Here is a 16499-nt window from a genome sequence, read left to right as displayed (position 1 = left end):
TTTGATGGCTCTAGGTACCATTGCTTTTTCACAATGCGAGGAACATGCATACATACATACATGCAGATGCTTCATTATTTAATTTCTTTAAAAATAGTACAGGGCGATAGTAGTATTTGATAGCAACAATTAGAAAAGTGTTTCGCCGTTTATAGTGGATGGCGCAAAACCCCATTTCCAGACAAATAACCCATTTGGGGTAACACCTTTTGGGTTAAATATAGTTCCAAATCATTGTCTCGGGGTCACTGGTGTCCTATTTAAGCGTGTCATTAGCCGAATTGTCAGCTATTATTGATTTGCTTTATAGCTTCTCTTTTTCTATGTAATTTCAAATCACCCTTTATTCTATTGCTTATTCCATCGGTTTGAAACTCAGATTACGTGCAGGCCAAAGGCACGATCTGAAAGCAGGTGTGACGGCCGGGACCTTTTTTTTAACAAAGCGATATTGGAAAATTTAAAAAAAAATTAAATAAATTTAAAATTTTCTTACTAAATATTTATCAAACCGTACTTAAACATAGTATGCAAAGGAAAATATTCAACTTTATAAACTTATTTCCTACTTGAAATCTAAAGTTTAGTCCCTGTCAGGCAGTTTTATTGATTGTACTTTGTAACTCAAAATATACTGACAGCTAAGTATTTAATTCTTAAACAGATGTGGCTTTCAAATAACTGTAAAACGTTTAATTATTAAGTAACGTACTTTAATTTAAACTGAAAATAAAAGAATTATGAAAACTTGCTAAGCTTTCAGAGAAAGTTAGAAATCGCAAAAAGTGCAAAGACAAATTGAAAATAAATAACAGCAACTTAATCTCTTGCTCTAATTTATTAAATTTTTCTTTAAATTAAAATATTCTTTCAATTTTTTTCAAATTAAAAAAACTGACAAAATTGACAAAACAAATTGAAAATAAGTAATAGAAACCTAGTCTCTTTCTCTAGTTTTAAATTTTTTTCAAATTAGAAAAACTTCCGGAAAATGAGTTTTCGAGATTATACAAGATTTTTGTTGAAGGTTCCGAAAATGATTATTTCCTTTAAACAATAGAGTATATAAAGAGCTGTTAGTGGCATGGAACAATAATGATAGTTAAATTGAGAATTCATTTGTTACTGACAATTTTACGTTAGAGCTTGTACTTCAATAATGACTGTTTTAAACACTTCTGTAAGAATAATCTGTGAGCACGCTTAATAATCTGCTATATTCTTCTCGTGTTAAGGAGAATTTTGGAAGCATCTCCTGGGTTATTTATTGCTGTAAGATCTGATGTAGAATAAAGAATCAAAATCTTCGAGTTCATGTCGTTTAGCCTTTTTAAAAAAAAAAATTATTCGAATCCATAGGAGACTAAAATATCCGTGTAAAATATTTACTTATGTATATTTTAACTAAGAAGCATCTCGTAACTAAAGCTTTCACACTATGAAAGCTTCCCATGTCTTACTGCTTTCTAAGTTGAAAGTTTGTGCTTAATTAACCGTTTACTTAAGCTCACTGACATGCCTTTCATAAACATCTGTGAAAATTTCCTGTGTCATCATATTTCACTAAATATTCCAAGATGTACTTACAGTTCTTAATAAAAGTATAAAATGTAGAACTTTACTATTGTCTGCATGTAATTAATGCATTTTAATTCAAAAATATAGCAGGAATGAAATTAGAAAAGTGCTATATTCAAAAATATAGCACTTTTCTAATTGTTGCTATCAAATACTACTATCGTCCTGTACTATTTTTACTAGTTATTAATCCAAAAGGGACGTTAGACTCGAATGGGATATTAGTCTCGAAACAGCATTTTTGGGATGAGTGACCATAAACGTCGTATCACTTTTCGAATTGTTGCCACCATATATTATTGTCCTCTATTATATTGTTACGTTTTTCCTTTTCTGACACCAGTTGTTGCGTTATTTTCTTCGTTCACGTTCGTACGGGGTTTGTGGATTTGGAGTGAATAACGACGGCACTTGATTTAGCCAATAAGACACTTTTTTATTTAGCCAATATTAATCCGGACAGCTCTAACACTTTTTACAGTCGTCGGAGATCTACTATAAACACGTTGGGGCAATCAGTGACACAGCCTTCACACTGTCAGGCAATAACGGTGGAGACAGCTTCACTGCAAAGCACCCGAGTACAGCTCCCAACTCTGCTTGTTGTTCTCGGAACTCCACCTACTCTCGAGACTCTCCAGGCGATGCACTAGAGTATAGCTCTCGACTCAGCACAGTCTAAGACAAAACTCGAAGATGCACTAATTTGAGATGCACTAAAAGACTCTCGATGCACTCGACGGCCACCTCGGCGCTAGACTTCGAGACACTCGCTCAATGACTGATTATGAGCTCGCTAGACGAGGCGCACACACACTAACTGACTGCAGACCAGCAGGGCTTATATAGCTTTTGGCTTGTGTTTGAGAACATTCTGGGCTAAATCGTTCCAGAAGGTTCTCCATCCGTCCATGAGATATCGCCAATTTTGTCGCCAAATGGATTATTTCTCGCTGAATGTGGCAACCCTGCTTTCCCTTGCCATTTTATGGCAACCCTAAAACTGCTTTGCGGGAAAGCTATCTTACCGCGCCTGTACATTTCGTAACAATATTATATTTAAAGAAATTAAATAACGAAGAATGTGCTTGAATGCATGCATGTTTCTCGCAATGTGGAAAAACAACGGTACCTAGAGTCATCAAATTTTGAGTAACGTAGTCCTCTACCTCAACACGGACATCTGGACGCTCGAGTTTTGAATTTCGAATTTCCTTTATTATTTATTTCACATTTTGAAAAACTTTCAAGAATTCTTGATTAACAACTTTGAAAAACTTACATTTTCAAAGCAAGTTGTGGCTAACACTGTACGGAAATAACACTTTTCTCCAGGGCACGAGACTGTCTATCGGAAACTCTAAAGATATGCTCGAATTTTATGTGGCGTAAACGCTAAGACCATGATATTTCATAAATAACGTAAACCCACAAAAAGTTAATAATAAAAACATAAAAAAAGTTTTGTAAAACCATCTGACCAAACCTGAACATTTATACGATTAACTGAGAAAAGACCGTAAAAAAACAGAAACACATACGTAACACTTAGCAGTGCATCGGGAGCTATAAGATTATGCTGCTATTAAAATGTTTGTAATTTTGCTGTTCCATTGTATATGGCGTAAGTGCGAAGAAAATGATGCTGAATTATAAAGCTAATACGAGAAAAAAAAAAAAAAAAAAAAAAAAAAAACGCGTTAGTAGAAGTGAATGTAACAGCAGATGGTAGACTACGAGTTCAGCGAAAGCGTAAAAAATCTTAACAAACCCTTTTGGATGACCATTAAAATCTTAAACCTTTCAGATTTATTTTATTGGTGTTAATTTAAACATTGAAAAATGTTCAAAACTTCCTGATTACGCCCGTTCTTGAAACTAGTGTAGGCATTTTTCATATCGAAATTAGCTCCAGTGAAATGTAATTTTTTATTATTTGCAAAGCTAATGTAGCAGGCATTCTCTATGTTTATCATCTCAATAGGCTTTCCTTTTCTCCCTCATTTAGCTGTGAAATGTAATCAATAAATTATAAATGAAACTCTTAATTGTAAAGTTATTGATTTATAATACTACTTTGCTTTTTAATGCTCCTTTATCAAGTATTACGAGAAAGAATTCATAATTTCGCTTTTTCTTTACAGATTAACTCTCTCTAATGTACTTACTGCGCTTCTGATTCGAATAGCTTAGTTCTGGTAAGTTATCTAACAATTTTAAAAAATTTATATTTTGTGGAATAATTTAAAGTTTCGTATCAAGTATAAGCAGAAGTACCCAATCAACATCGTGGGATTTTATGTAAATATTTGAGTCCAACTATCCGATATAAAATGATGTGATCATAGATATAATAATTTTGGTACTGCTTATTGAGGTGAAACCGAGATGTTTAAAAACGATTAAAGGATCCTCTGCTATGACGCAATTCTGTGATTTCTATCATCTCTCAAACAGTATTGCGAGAACGTGCAATTTTTCTCAAATTTGCTACTTTTGATAAAATTTTTACGATTGAAGTTTATGTGTATGCAATTTTGCGAAATTTTTGATGCTGCATCATTTCCTTCTGCTACGTTTTTTAAGATTTTAAAATTTTTTAATAGATCATAAAACGTTTATATGTTAAAATGAGGTATCTGATAAAATAAGTATATAAAAAATAAATAAATAAAGTTATTTAGGCTTAAATAAAAGTACGCATCTGATCTGAGATCATGGAGTAGGTTCAGACAGTTTTCAGTGCCAGTGGTTGGTGTTTTTACATGCTTAACTGATTATTTTGTTTTAATTATTAAAGTTCTCTGGTAAGCAGGGAAGCTGTAAAAAGGGTATTTTCAAACAAAACCAAATATCGAAATTGACTGTATTGGGAACGCTTAGGTTCTATACTTCGAATGAAGATGTCATTTTGGAACATTGGTTTTTCCTTATTAAAATTCTGTAAAAAAATTAATCTATATATATATATATATATTATTGCTGCCCGACAGAAGAATGTAGTAAAAGGTTTAGTGCAATGAAAGGGAAAATATTGCATAAAAGTGTAAAACAGAGTTATGCACCTTAATACTAATAATGATAATTTTATCTTTTACAAATATTGCTTTTCACCAGCTCATGTTTATAATAGCTCAGAATTAAACATTCGAAGTGAACTTAAAAATCAAATCAAAATCAGTTTTCTAAATAAAAACTCAAAGAAATTTAACAATGAAAGAACGGAAATTTTATTAGTAACCATAACCTTATAAAGTCAACAAAGAAGATCATAAAATTCATTGAAAATCATTAACTGTTAAAATAAAGCAAAAAATAATGAATTAGGAAAATGAGTTGCTAATTCAAATAAATTAGTACAAACGCGCTAACAATCCAAAATTTAAATGTGACGAATCATTAAACAATTTAAAAATAAAATCTTAAATTACCAGTGAATCAATTAAAAGAAAAAATGAATGTTCAAACAATGGCTAATTACTAATTATGGTTTCAAAAATTTCGTCAAAACTAAGATACGTAGTTGAAATGATTAAATATGTAATTATAGTCCGTAACTTAATGGTAATCAATGGAGACTAATTTTTTATGACGTCAGAGGTCATATGAGCATACGAAACTTGACATCACAAAAATCGCGGAACCTCTGACATGTGCACCTTTTTGTGACTTTTTGATTCTTCTTCTGCTAACTTTAGTGGACAAATTTCTGGCCAGACTGCACTCATTACAGAAATGCTTTTTATAGCTTGCCGTTACTTTTTGACGACAAACTATCTGCGAACAGCTTGTCGTCAAAAGGTAACGGCAAGCTATTTCCAGCTAGGTGTTACAATTTCGCAAATTGTACATCTTGTACATCAGGGGTAGTATTTTGTACCTCTTCAATGTATTGCACTAAAGCTATATAAGCATCTTCTTGACAATATAAGATACATTTTTAGAAACAAATAGTAAAATTTCGGATCACTGCGTCTTATTGCTAATGACGACTATTTGAAAAGTTTTTCTTTTGACTTTTAATTATTTCTATTCCCCTCTCTCTTAAAAGCAATGAAATTTTCTGCCACTAAAAGCGTCTTTAGGTTAATTTGAAGCAGGAGAAGTGTAAGTGTGTAATGCATGTAGTTTAAAAAGAGTCCACTAATGAAAATCCCTCTTTAAGATAAAGCCTAAAATTTTGTAAAAATTTACAAAAAAAAAAAATTAAATCGTACAATATAAAATATCAAAGGGATCAAATATGAAACTTTTCATTTAAAACTGTACGTAGCATTTTATGAAATAACACAGACTTTTCGATTTTACTTTTAAATACTCTATTCATATGTTCCTTAACAGCAGCAAAATATGATATGAATTCTTTTAAGTAACTAAAAACGAAATTCTAAAACGTCCTTTTTGGTTAGCTTCGAGTGTTTCGTAAGGTAAGCAAGCTCATACAAAATCATAATGAGATGAAAAACAAAAATTCATCTAACTAGGACAGGCAAATCTAATAATAAAATAATAAACATTCTTTCGCCGCAGGTTTTTATTTTTCTTTTTTACATCGCCTTCGATGTTAAGCAAAACACATGAATACACAAATTCTGACGCGAACCTGCTAGATAAATTTACACTGCTGACAACGGCTGTAGTTATTTAGTTCTTAACATCGTAAATTTTTCTTAAATGTAACACACAGTATAGCATTTTAGTTTAGTTATTCTACTGCATGTATATATACTGCAATAAACTACAATGTTAATGCATTACATGCGATGCGACTCACAAATTCTATAGCTTTAGAAATTTTGAAAAATTTAACATTTACTTCCCCAAAATTCTCGACAGCAGCTGAATTTTGAAGCTTCAAGTATCGCATATGTGCACGGAAATTAGGTTAAAGACGAAAAACGCGGTGAATATTTTTGCGACCTGAGTAAATCAGCAGAAATTAAATATCTCATCAGGTAAAAGCTAAACAACTGTTTATATGTAGGCATGGAGAGTGAAATAGGAATCCCAGCATCAAGCTAAAAATAAAAAAATGGATAAAATTTATACTCTATAAAAGGAATAGTGTTCTATGAAAGGAATCGCCGACCAAATACATAGGTATCATAATTAACAATAGGCTTTCCTGGGTACCACACATTAAAGAGCTTAAGCAGAAAATATGTTAGCTTAGCAAATCCATGGCTAGAACAACCGAACCTCATTGAGGTAGTCCAATTACCATGCGCAAAAGCTGGTAAAGAACAATCTCAGAAAAGATCATATTATATGGGGCTCCACTATGGGTAAGGAAGCTCACCGCCAATAGGAGGAGGCAGCTTCTCATCATCCAAAGATTGCAATTATTGATAATATGCAAAGGTTTTAGAACATCCCAAACCGCTGCACTTGAAAGTGCTGGCGGGCATCCCTCTACTGGACCTTCTAGTGGAGAGAGAACTAAGATACCCTGCACGGACATATCGCACACAGTACACCTGCAGTACACCCCACCAGATGAGAAAGCTCTAGATATATCTACAAATGGCTCAAAGACGGAGAAGGGCACAGGATGCACCTACTGTGTACTCGAAGAAGGAGAAATGGTTGAAAGTAGGGAAACACGAATAGAGGGCAGAAACACCCTCTTTCAGGCCGAACTTTCTAGCATTAATAGTAGCCATAAGTCCGGCAAAGTATCAATTAGCAACAAAGGTAAATAAATATACAGAGCGACTTAACCTCAAGTTTGGAGGCCATCCGAGGACATAAGAATAGGAGTCTTTTAGGGCAAGGCATACAAAAATGTTCTTCTGAGGAACCCACCAGATGATAGACTCAACTTGATCTGGATTCCAGCTCGTGTGGGTATTACTGGCAACGAAGTGGCGGACTTGCTTGCGGAATCTGCAGCCGATAACTCCAGTAGACTGGACAGCCCAGTAAGTGTGGCATATTCTTGTTTAAAAAAATAATGCTCAGTAGCTTTGAATAAGAATGGCAGAAAAAATGGGAAAGCACAAGGAGGAGAACCTACAAATTCTTTCCAAAAGTTTCATGCTCAATTAAAAACACACACAGGAAACAAACTCATTTCTACACTGGCCTTTCCAACAACTAAACTGTTAAACAATTAAACTGCTATAATTTCGGTACTTAAATTAATTACGATGAATTCTTAATTAATTAATTATACTTTTTCTGCATTTTTTGATGAAACTGTTGCGACCGACCGGGTTTCTGGAAAGCATACACCGTCGTTAAATATTTTTCACGTTGTGTTTTGATGTCATTAAATTAATGTATGCTTACAAGCATAAGAAACATTAAAAGTAAGTCATAACCTTCTCATATTTACCCAAAACAATTTCTTAGGATTAGATGCATTTTTAAATAAATGAAATGATACTAATATGTCTTTTTGTTAAACTTTATGCAGATTTTTTAAATTTTATTTATTATATTTTGTTTTATTTTTTATAAAAAAAAAATTTTATTTTTGTGGCGGAGAGATTTTTTCCCTTGAAAATCTGAAATCAGCTGAAAGGATTTCCTTTTGTTAAAGGTCAAGACTCAAAGCTCAGTTTGATAATATACAATAAGTGTTTTCCTTTTACAGTTTTTTTAAAGTAATACAAAGAGTTTCGCATTGAAAGGGAAAATTCAAACATTGGTACCGAAGAGAGAGACTTTATAAAATTATCTACAGTATTTCAGAGCATTTCACTTTTAGTTTTGCCCCTTCCATTTTAAATTTTTATTTTCTAATCAGAGCACCTAAAGTTCAAGAATTTTCAGCCTGCCTGATGGTTTTTGCTGTAGATCTTTTGTGAAGTTTTCTGAAGAGCTTGAAAAGATTCAAAAGCTTCTAAACTTCTTAGCTACTAAAAATTTCTTAATAGCTTAGAAAGGTTCAAAAGCTTCTTTTTCCTCTCAGCTACTAAACTGTTACAATAGTTTTCATCATATAAACTTAGTTTTTGTTGGGATTCGTACAAAATGTTTAGCGATGTTTATGGGGGCGTAACTTTAAGAAAGATTACGGTATAAAATGTGATGATGTACGTAAGAATTTCTCATTTACATAGTATTTATTTTTGTGTCCAATAAGAAAGGAAACAGTGAAAGTTTTTTATTCTAAATCCATTTTACAATACCTTTTAGAATTCTTGTTATCTCTTTCTATTTATAGAAATTTAAATTGTATCAGCAATTTGTTACTGTGTCACAAAACGTAAGAAAATGGATGTCACATTGATTATTATGCAGACTGCTGTTCCTTTAAAATCCTTGATAGCATAATCAACGTGTGATTTTCAGTATGGCTGTAAATGCATTTCTTAGCATTTCTTCTTCAGAAACATGAAAGTTGGCTGTCGATGTTGAAGGGTTATTGTTATTTTAGTTAATCAGTTATTACTATTTAGATCTTTACTATAACTTCACTTTTCCGTTTACTCACCCAGAAATGCAAATCAAATAGAACAGTATTTAAGCTGAGATTTTCCGATTGTAAGACACAGGGTGTTTGTGCCTCTCGAGGCAATTTTACAAGGTTTTGCCAGCTTTGCTAAGATTTTAATTTACGTATTTGCTGCCGGCATTTTAATTGTAACGCCGGTGAGAAGTCCTGAGCCAACATAGAACTGAAAATCAATTGTGTAGTCTTTGACTTGAGCCAACATAGAACTGAAAATCAATTGTGTAGTCTTTGACTTGAGCCAACAGAGAACTGAAAATCAATTGTGCAGTCTTTGACTTGAGCTAACATAGAACTGAAAATCAATTGTGTAGTCTTTGACTTGAGCCAACATAGAACTGAAAATCAACTGTGCAGTCTTTGACTTGAGCCAACATAGAACTGAAAATAAATTGTGTAGTCTTTGACTTGAGCCAACATAGAACTGAAAATCAATTGTGCAGTCTTTGACTTGAGCCAACATAGAACTGAAAATCAATTGTGTAGTCTTTGACTTGAGCCAACACAGAACTGAAAATCAATTCTGTAGTTTTTGACTACCAGACTTAGTTTAAAACTTGAATTTGACTGCTATTTATGTTTCATTGCCACAAGTGCAGGTTTATGTTAAACACAAAAAGTGGGTTTTACGTTCAAGATCTGATTTAATGAAAAGGCTATTTTAAACTTCTCGGATCTCTATCGTTAACTAGAAATAATTAGCTCCAAATCTGTTAGGAGTATAAACTCCATAACGTAACTTAAGCAGTGGTGTCTGAGATGAATTTTAAAATCTGGCGTCAGTATGTGAGAGGTGACAATCTACCAAATATTTAGAAAAATGACAAAATACTGAAAGGTTTCAGAATTTAACGATCACCCAAAAGAGTTGGTTAAGTTTTTTTTACACTTTCGCTGACCTCGCAGTCTACAAGTCTGCTGTTACAATCACTACACCAACGTATATTTTTTTGTATTTTTAGCTTTATTATTAAGCATCGTTTTCTTCGCACTTACGTCATATACAATTTAATAGCAAATTACAAAAATTTTAAAAGCAGCGTAGCAGTATATATTTGGTTTTTTTCGATGCAGCATTAAGTGTTGGTATACATTTTTCTGTTTTCAGTCTTTTCTCAGTTTATCATGTTCAATTTTCCTAACAGGATCGCTTTACAGAACGTTTTATTATTATTATTATTATTATTAATGTTAATTATTATTATAATTAATGTTAATTATTATTATAATTATTAGATATCCTTTTCATGGTGCTTACGCTGCATAAAATTCGTTTCAATAGCAAAATCACAAAATATGTAAAAACAGCATTTCTTTAGAATTTCCGATAGACTGTCTTGCGCGCTGGAGATACAAATGTTTTATTTCCTACAGTGTTGCCGCTGCTCGATTTGAAATCGTTCAATTTGTTAATTAAAAATTCGTTAAAGTTTTACAAAATATCCAATAAGTAATAAAACTAATTCGAAATTCAGAAATCGGGCTTCCAGCTGCCCATGTTCGGGTGGAGGACTATGTTATTAAAAATTTGATGGCTCTAGATACTGTAGTTATTCCACATTGTGACAAAGCACGTATATCCATGCGGATTCTTTCTTATTTGATTTCTTTAAATACAATATAGTAATTTCTTTAAATATAATACATGACAATATTTGGTGGCAACAATCTGTGAAGTGATACGCCGTTTATAATGATTCAACACAAAATGCCATTTCGATGCTAATATCCCATTCGGAATTAACGTGCCTTTTGGAAATATCTGAAGATTTTTCTAAGGAATCAGAAAAGTATTTTTGTAGTTACATTTATTCTTAACCATTGGAAATGTACCCAAAAAAAAAAAAAAAAAACAATTAAAAAAAAATTAATGCTTTTCATAACATTCAGTTTCACCGAGCAAAATCGAAACTAAAAAAGGTACGTACCTTATATATGTCCATTATATGTCCTTAATGAAATAATAAAAGGAACATCCTTTGTGTAGTAAAAATGAACGTTACATGTGTCATAAACATAACTAAGATGGAAACTCAGTAGTTCTTAAATTTTCTCTTAAAATACACGAAACTGACACCGTTTAATAGTGACAGAAACGCAAAGAGCATCCTATGTCTCTCTTTGTACTCGTTTGCAATATTTGCTGTGGCTCATTCAGAATTTGAAAACGACGTTTTTCAGGCACATATACTCTCCCACGCATACCTGCTAGATTCATGAAATGAGCTTGGATTTTTTTTTTTTTTTTTTTTTTTTTCCATAATCTGGAGAAAAATCTAGCTATTTCAGATGTCAAAGATACTTTTCTACGTGCAAATAACGAAAATTATTTTATTAAAGCCTGTTTATTAAACCAGGCTGTATTAAAACAACGAGAGTTTAGAAACAACATAAAGTCCAATGATATCTATTTTAAATCGTCTCTTCAACCTAAATGTAAAGAGTTAGTATCTATAATACGGTTTATATAACATAAAGACTATTTTTATTATTTTATTAAGACCAAATATTTCTTTTATCTCCTTGATTGAAGTCAAATATTTAATAAGAATATAAACAATTAAATTTTGAATGGAACAGAACTCCACCTCTGCGGGTTTCAACTACCTTAAACGCGGTTACCTAGATGTGTTATTCTTCATTCCAAACCGAGAAAATTTAAATTTAATTCATTTTCCAGTTTCCATTCTTTAATTGATTTAAATATTTCAGAACTTTAATGTAGTAATGTACGTGTTTTTAAGAAGATGTAGAATTCATTTAAATAAATGTATATGTTACATACACTGACCTACTCTGTTTAGCAACCATATTACCTACAAATATTAAGAGAAAAATAATTACATATTGTATACTTTAGGGGTATTGTAATTTTTGGAAATTCTAAACCTTGGACCTAAAAATTAGGTGCAGAAGGCTCTGCCACCCGCTATACTTCCTTTTCTCCCAAGCTTCGTATACAGAATTTAATATTTATTGACGACTAAAGTTCTATGTTCTTATTTCATCTGATAAAATTAGCTTTCCTTCTTAAATCAAACTACAGTTTAACCCAAAAGATCGTTAACATTTGAAAATTCGATAATTCACGGAATAATGCAGGTAGAGAGGTGAAAATTGATTGGAATGACATGGTTTTTATTGAAAGAAAAAAATACAAGAAAGGGCCAACACATGGCGTGTTGCAGCAAAATTTCAGTGACGGCGTATGAGAATCGTGTATGAAATGAGCTATAATGAGAGAGGGAATCAATCCATTCATGACTTTATCTTGTAGAGAGAGGGAATCAGTTCCCTCATAACTTTTCTTTACTCTTTTTCATCCTCGCCTCCGGGTGTTGGTCACGATGTGATGTGGATTTACCACATCAATCGTGATCGGACTCTATTTCTTTGAGAAAATGTGTGGTTCTGCTAATAAATCTGTCAGTGTGGTAGGTTTTGAGGTACGTTTATATGTTACAGAATCGCATTATTCCTAGCCCTGCTTATAAATATTTGTTGTGAGCTATGAATTTTAAGCAGAGATGTGCTCCACCCCATATTGCTACACGTATGAAAGATTTCTTGCACACATCGTTTGGTGAGGATCGCATGCTGAGCCGCAACTTCCACGATGCATTTTCTTTTAGGGTCCCCAGGTCTCAATCGGTAAGATTATTGTTTGTGGGGTTACCTGAAATCGCAAGTCTACCGCGATCGTCGTACCTCATTAGGGATGCTAAAACACAAAATCTGATTGCAATTTCTCACCATGCTTAGACATATGTGAACAGGGCTCTTCACAACACTGTCCCTCGATTACAGGTATTGTTGATGAATGACGACCGATATGTTTAACGTTTACAAAAGAATATATTCTTTGCTAAAAATAAATTGTTGTGCTAATTATTGCTCTATTATTATCATATAAAGCGCCCTCTGCCGGTGTTTTAAGCAATTTTTTTTTTCCTTTTCTTTTGATAAACCCCATTACATTTCAAGCATGTGTGCCAATTTTTACCTCTCTACCCACATTATTCAGTGAATTTCCAAATGTTAACGGATTTTTGCGTCACCCGGTATATTTATTGGGGGTAAATCAAAAATTTTTTTATTTCACTTTAAAGTGGTTACATTTAAATGTAAACACAAAACCTGATTTTTGAAGACCGGTACATTAATGTACAATTTGATAGTTGTCGTAATACTTCCAAATAATGTATTCAACATTTTCGACTAAACCTTTGATCATCATTTGATAATCAATCTAAGACAACGAAACTGCTGTTCCCCAGTGTTATTAACTCTTATATTTCGTTTATACAGACCTGAGTTATTTCTACGATGAAACTTAAAAGTTTAATTTTTTTAATTCAATTTGTGAAGTGACAAGAAAAGACTTTTCTTTGAAATTTTGTGCTAATTATTGCTCTATTATTATCATATAAAGCGCCCTCTGTCGGTGTTTTAAGCATTTTTTTCCCTTTTCTTTTGATAAACCCCATTACATTTCAAGCATGTGTGCCAATTTTTACCTCTCTACCCACATTATTCAGTGAATTTCCAAATGTTAACGGATTTTTGCGTCACCCGGTATATTTATTGGGGGTAAATCAAATTTTTTTTTATTTCACTTTAAAGTGGTTACATTTAAATGTAAACACAAAACCTGATTTTTGAAGACCGGTACATTAATGTACAATTTGATAGTTGTCGTAATACTTCCAAATAATGTATTCAACATTTTCGACTAAACCTTTGATCATCATTTGACAATCAATCTAAGACAACGAAACTGCTGTTCCCCAGTGTTATTAACTCTTATATTTCGTTTATACAGACCTGAGTTATTTCTACGATGAAACTTAAAAGTTTAATTTTTTTATTCAATTTGTGAAGTGACAAGAAAAGACTTTTCTTTGGTAAAAAAGTCAGGCTTTTGAGCTAAAATTGATAATATCTAGTAAGCATTGGCCTCTTCAGGTTCTTTTAGAACGAGACAAAGCGTTTTATGTTGAAAGTGAAAAGTTTAACCGTGGGAAAAAAAAAGTTTACGCTGGGAAAACTTCGGTAACACATTTGAGCAATTCACCTCAATTCCTTTCCCTTTCAATTTGAAGGGGAAAAAATTCTTTTCTGATCAGGACAGCTAAGGATCAAGACTTTTCCTACTTCTTAATGGTTTTTATTGCAGTCTCGTTTGTGAATTCTCTGAATTGTTTGAGAATGATCTAAAGCTCTTTCTTTAACTAAAACCAGCTAAGATGGTTTCTCATATTGTATTGTTATTTTTTGTTGTGCTTTGAAAGAATTTTGTTATTATGTTTTTCGATGGAATTTTCTTCGAAGAACACATCAAAAATACTTTTATTTACTTATATAGAGTAATACAAATCGCAAGTTTGAAAATTACTTTTGTACTGATTATTTTTCGAAAGTGTCTGGAAAAATGCTGAAAAAACAATCTACTGCGAAAGCAAGATATTTCATTAAACAAGGTGCTGAGACAAGGTTATCAACAAATAGCGCCACTTCCTAAAAATCTGATTATGTTTTTCCCCACTCTGTGTAGGAAATCTGCTGATTTTTACTTCCTTCTACAAAGTAAAGGAAGTATTGTAATCTCAAAAAATTCTGGTCTCATGCTTCAAAGAAAATATCCATTTTAAGGCTCTCAAATCCATTTGAACGATTTGTTTTTTTTTACTCCAAAGGGGTTTCGTCCCTGAAGGACTATTGTTTCCATTTTGCGATTTTGCGTTGGTTCACTATAAATGTCAGTTTCACTTTTCAAACTATTGCCACCAAATGTTAGAGTCCTGCATTATATTTGAAGAAATTAAATAATTAAAAAAACTGAAAGGTTTCAGACTTTAAATTACGTCCAAAGGGGCGCTTTTTTTTAACGTTTTGTGTGTTACCTTTATTAAATATCATGCTCTTTGCTCTTAAATCATAAAATTCAGTTCAATAGCAATGTCGCAAAATAATTTTAAAATGAGCATATCTTTAGAATTTCCGATACACAGTTCCGCGTGTCTGCTGGAGACAAAAAGGTCCCCCCCCCGTAGATTGTTGCCATTGTTCGCTTTATTTTTACCGCTATATTCTCAACGAAGATGATTTAAACTGCGAAATTTTTGAGCTGCTGTGTTTTCGATGATGGTGTTTTGTACCAAGATGTTTTAGAACTAAGATGTTTTCTCTTCTTCCATGATCATGATGTTTTTTACGGCGGCGTTTTCGCCTGGTGGTGTTTTCTCAGCGACGTTTTCATCGCCGATGTATTTATCGCGATGTTTTCAGCGGACACTCTTTAACAATTTTTGAATAAGCACTTTGAAGTGAAGCACAAACTAGAACTTTGACGACTTTAACAAAATTGCTTTAATAACCAACTGAGACATTCACATAGTAAAATTTGTATAGGTGAAATAAAGAAATCCGACTGTTTATCTCATCCGAAAAAATATCCGACTGCTTAGCATTAATGCACCTTCCTCAACAATTCGTAAAAGAAAAATTTAAATTAAATGAGTTAGTTGGTATTTTTCTAGTTGATGGTTGGATAATGGAAAAGTTGAGGAAAATGGGAAATTGCTGTAAGAGAAACGTAGAGTAAACAGTAATACACAAGTGTGGATTAACAAACTCAATAAACACATGCAAAGAAATTTCTAATTCAAGAAGCTCATTAAAATACTCAGAGAAGATTCGGAATCTGTTGAATTCCAAATTGATTGTACAGATTTTGATTTTCCTGAAAAGGAGACGATAAAAACCTACTTCAGGTAGACAAGAAGATCGAACGTATTTTAGTCAACTTGGAGGCAACGAGCGATATAAACAAAGATATAAGCACAGAGCGATATAAACAAAGATATAAGCACAGTGCGATATAAACAAGTGTTTAAGTATTTTATTATTCAGTTCTGAACTGAAATACGACTTATAATAGGTAATGAAGAACTGAAGGTTATAATAACTGGTTTGTGCTTTGAACACAACGGAATAATAGTATCTTAATTAAAAAACTATTTTTATATTCTCCTCGACACATACGATTAAAAAATATATATTTGACACATACTATGTTCAATGAATTCATATATATTATAGATGACCTCCGCCAAATCAATAATCGTGTGATGCTTTTTAACATAAAAGTACTTCCGACACATGATATAAATATGTGTAAATTCTTGAAAATTTCTGTCTCTACAACTCCTCATTTACACCAAAATTTTAGTCCTATATGAATCGTATAACCTTACACAATACGCAAGCGATTAGTGCAAAATAATTGTTATGATTTAAGTCATAATATAATTTGATCACACACTTGATTATAAATTGATTGTGTTTCTACTTGATTATAAAAACTTCTCTTATTAACTCAACCTAAACATAAGTAACAGAAAGTTACTTATGTTAATAAATAAAATTCATTGTGACTTCCATTTAATTATTAAGTAAAAAC

At 32.3% G+C, this 16499-nt stretch overlaps 1 protein-coding gene across 10 annotated transcripts in view; it reads left to right on the top strand.

Annotated features, from left to right (window-relative positions):
• LOC118181291 (FMRFamide receptor-like) overlaps positions 1-16499 on the top strand; it is a 647035-nt gene that overhangs the window by 481592 nt on the left and 148944 nt on the right. For 6 of the 10 annotated variants that reach the window (XM_085806834.1, XM_085806832.1, XM_085806837.1 and 3 more), the window contains one exon: positions 3723-3776. The exons of the other annotated variants lie outside the window; for them this stretch is intronic. The gene's annotated coding sequence lies outside the window, so the exon portion shown is untranslated. The remainder of the gene's footprint in view (positions 1-3722; positions 3777-16499) is intronic. 10 annotated transcript variants of the gene reach the window in all.

The sequence above is a fragment of the Stegodyphus dumicola genome, chromosome 12, assembly GCF_044657685.1.
Source record: "Stegodyphus dumicola isolate Sdum_Otavi_A_Nest chromosome 12, ASM4465768v1".
Taxonomy (NCBI): domain Eukaryota; kingdom Metazoa; phylum Arthropoda; class Arachnida; order Araneae; family Eresidae; genus Stegodyphus; species Stegodyphus dumicola.
This window is presented reverse-complemented; position numbering and strand designations above follow the sequence as displayed.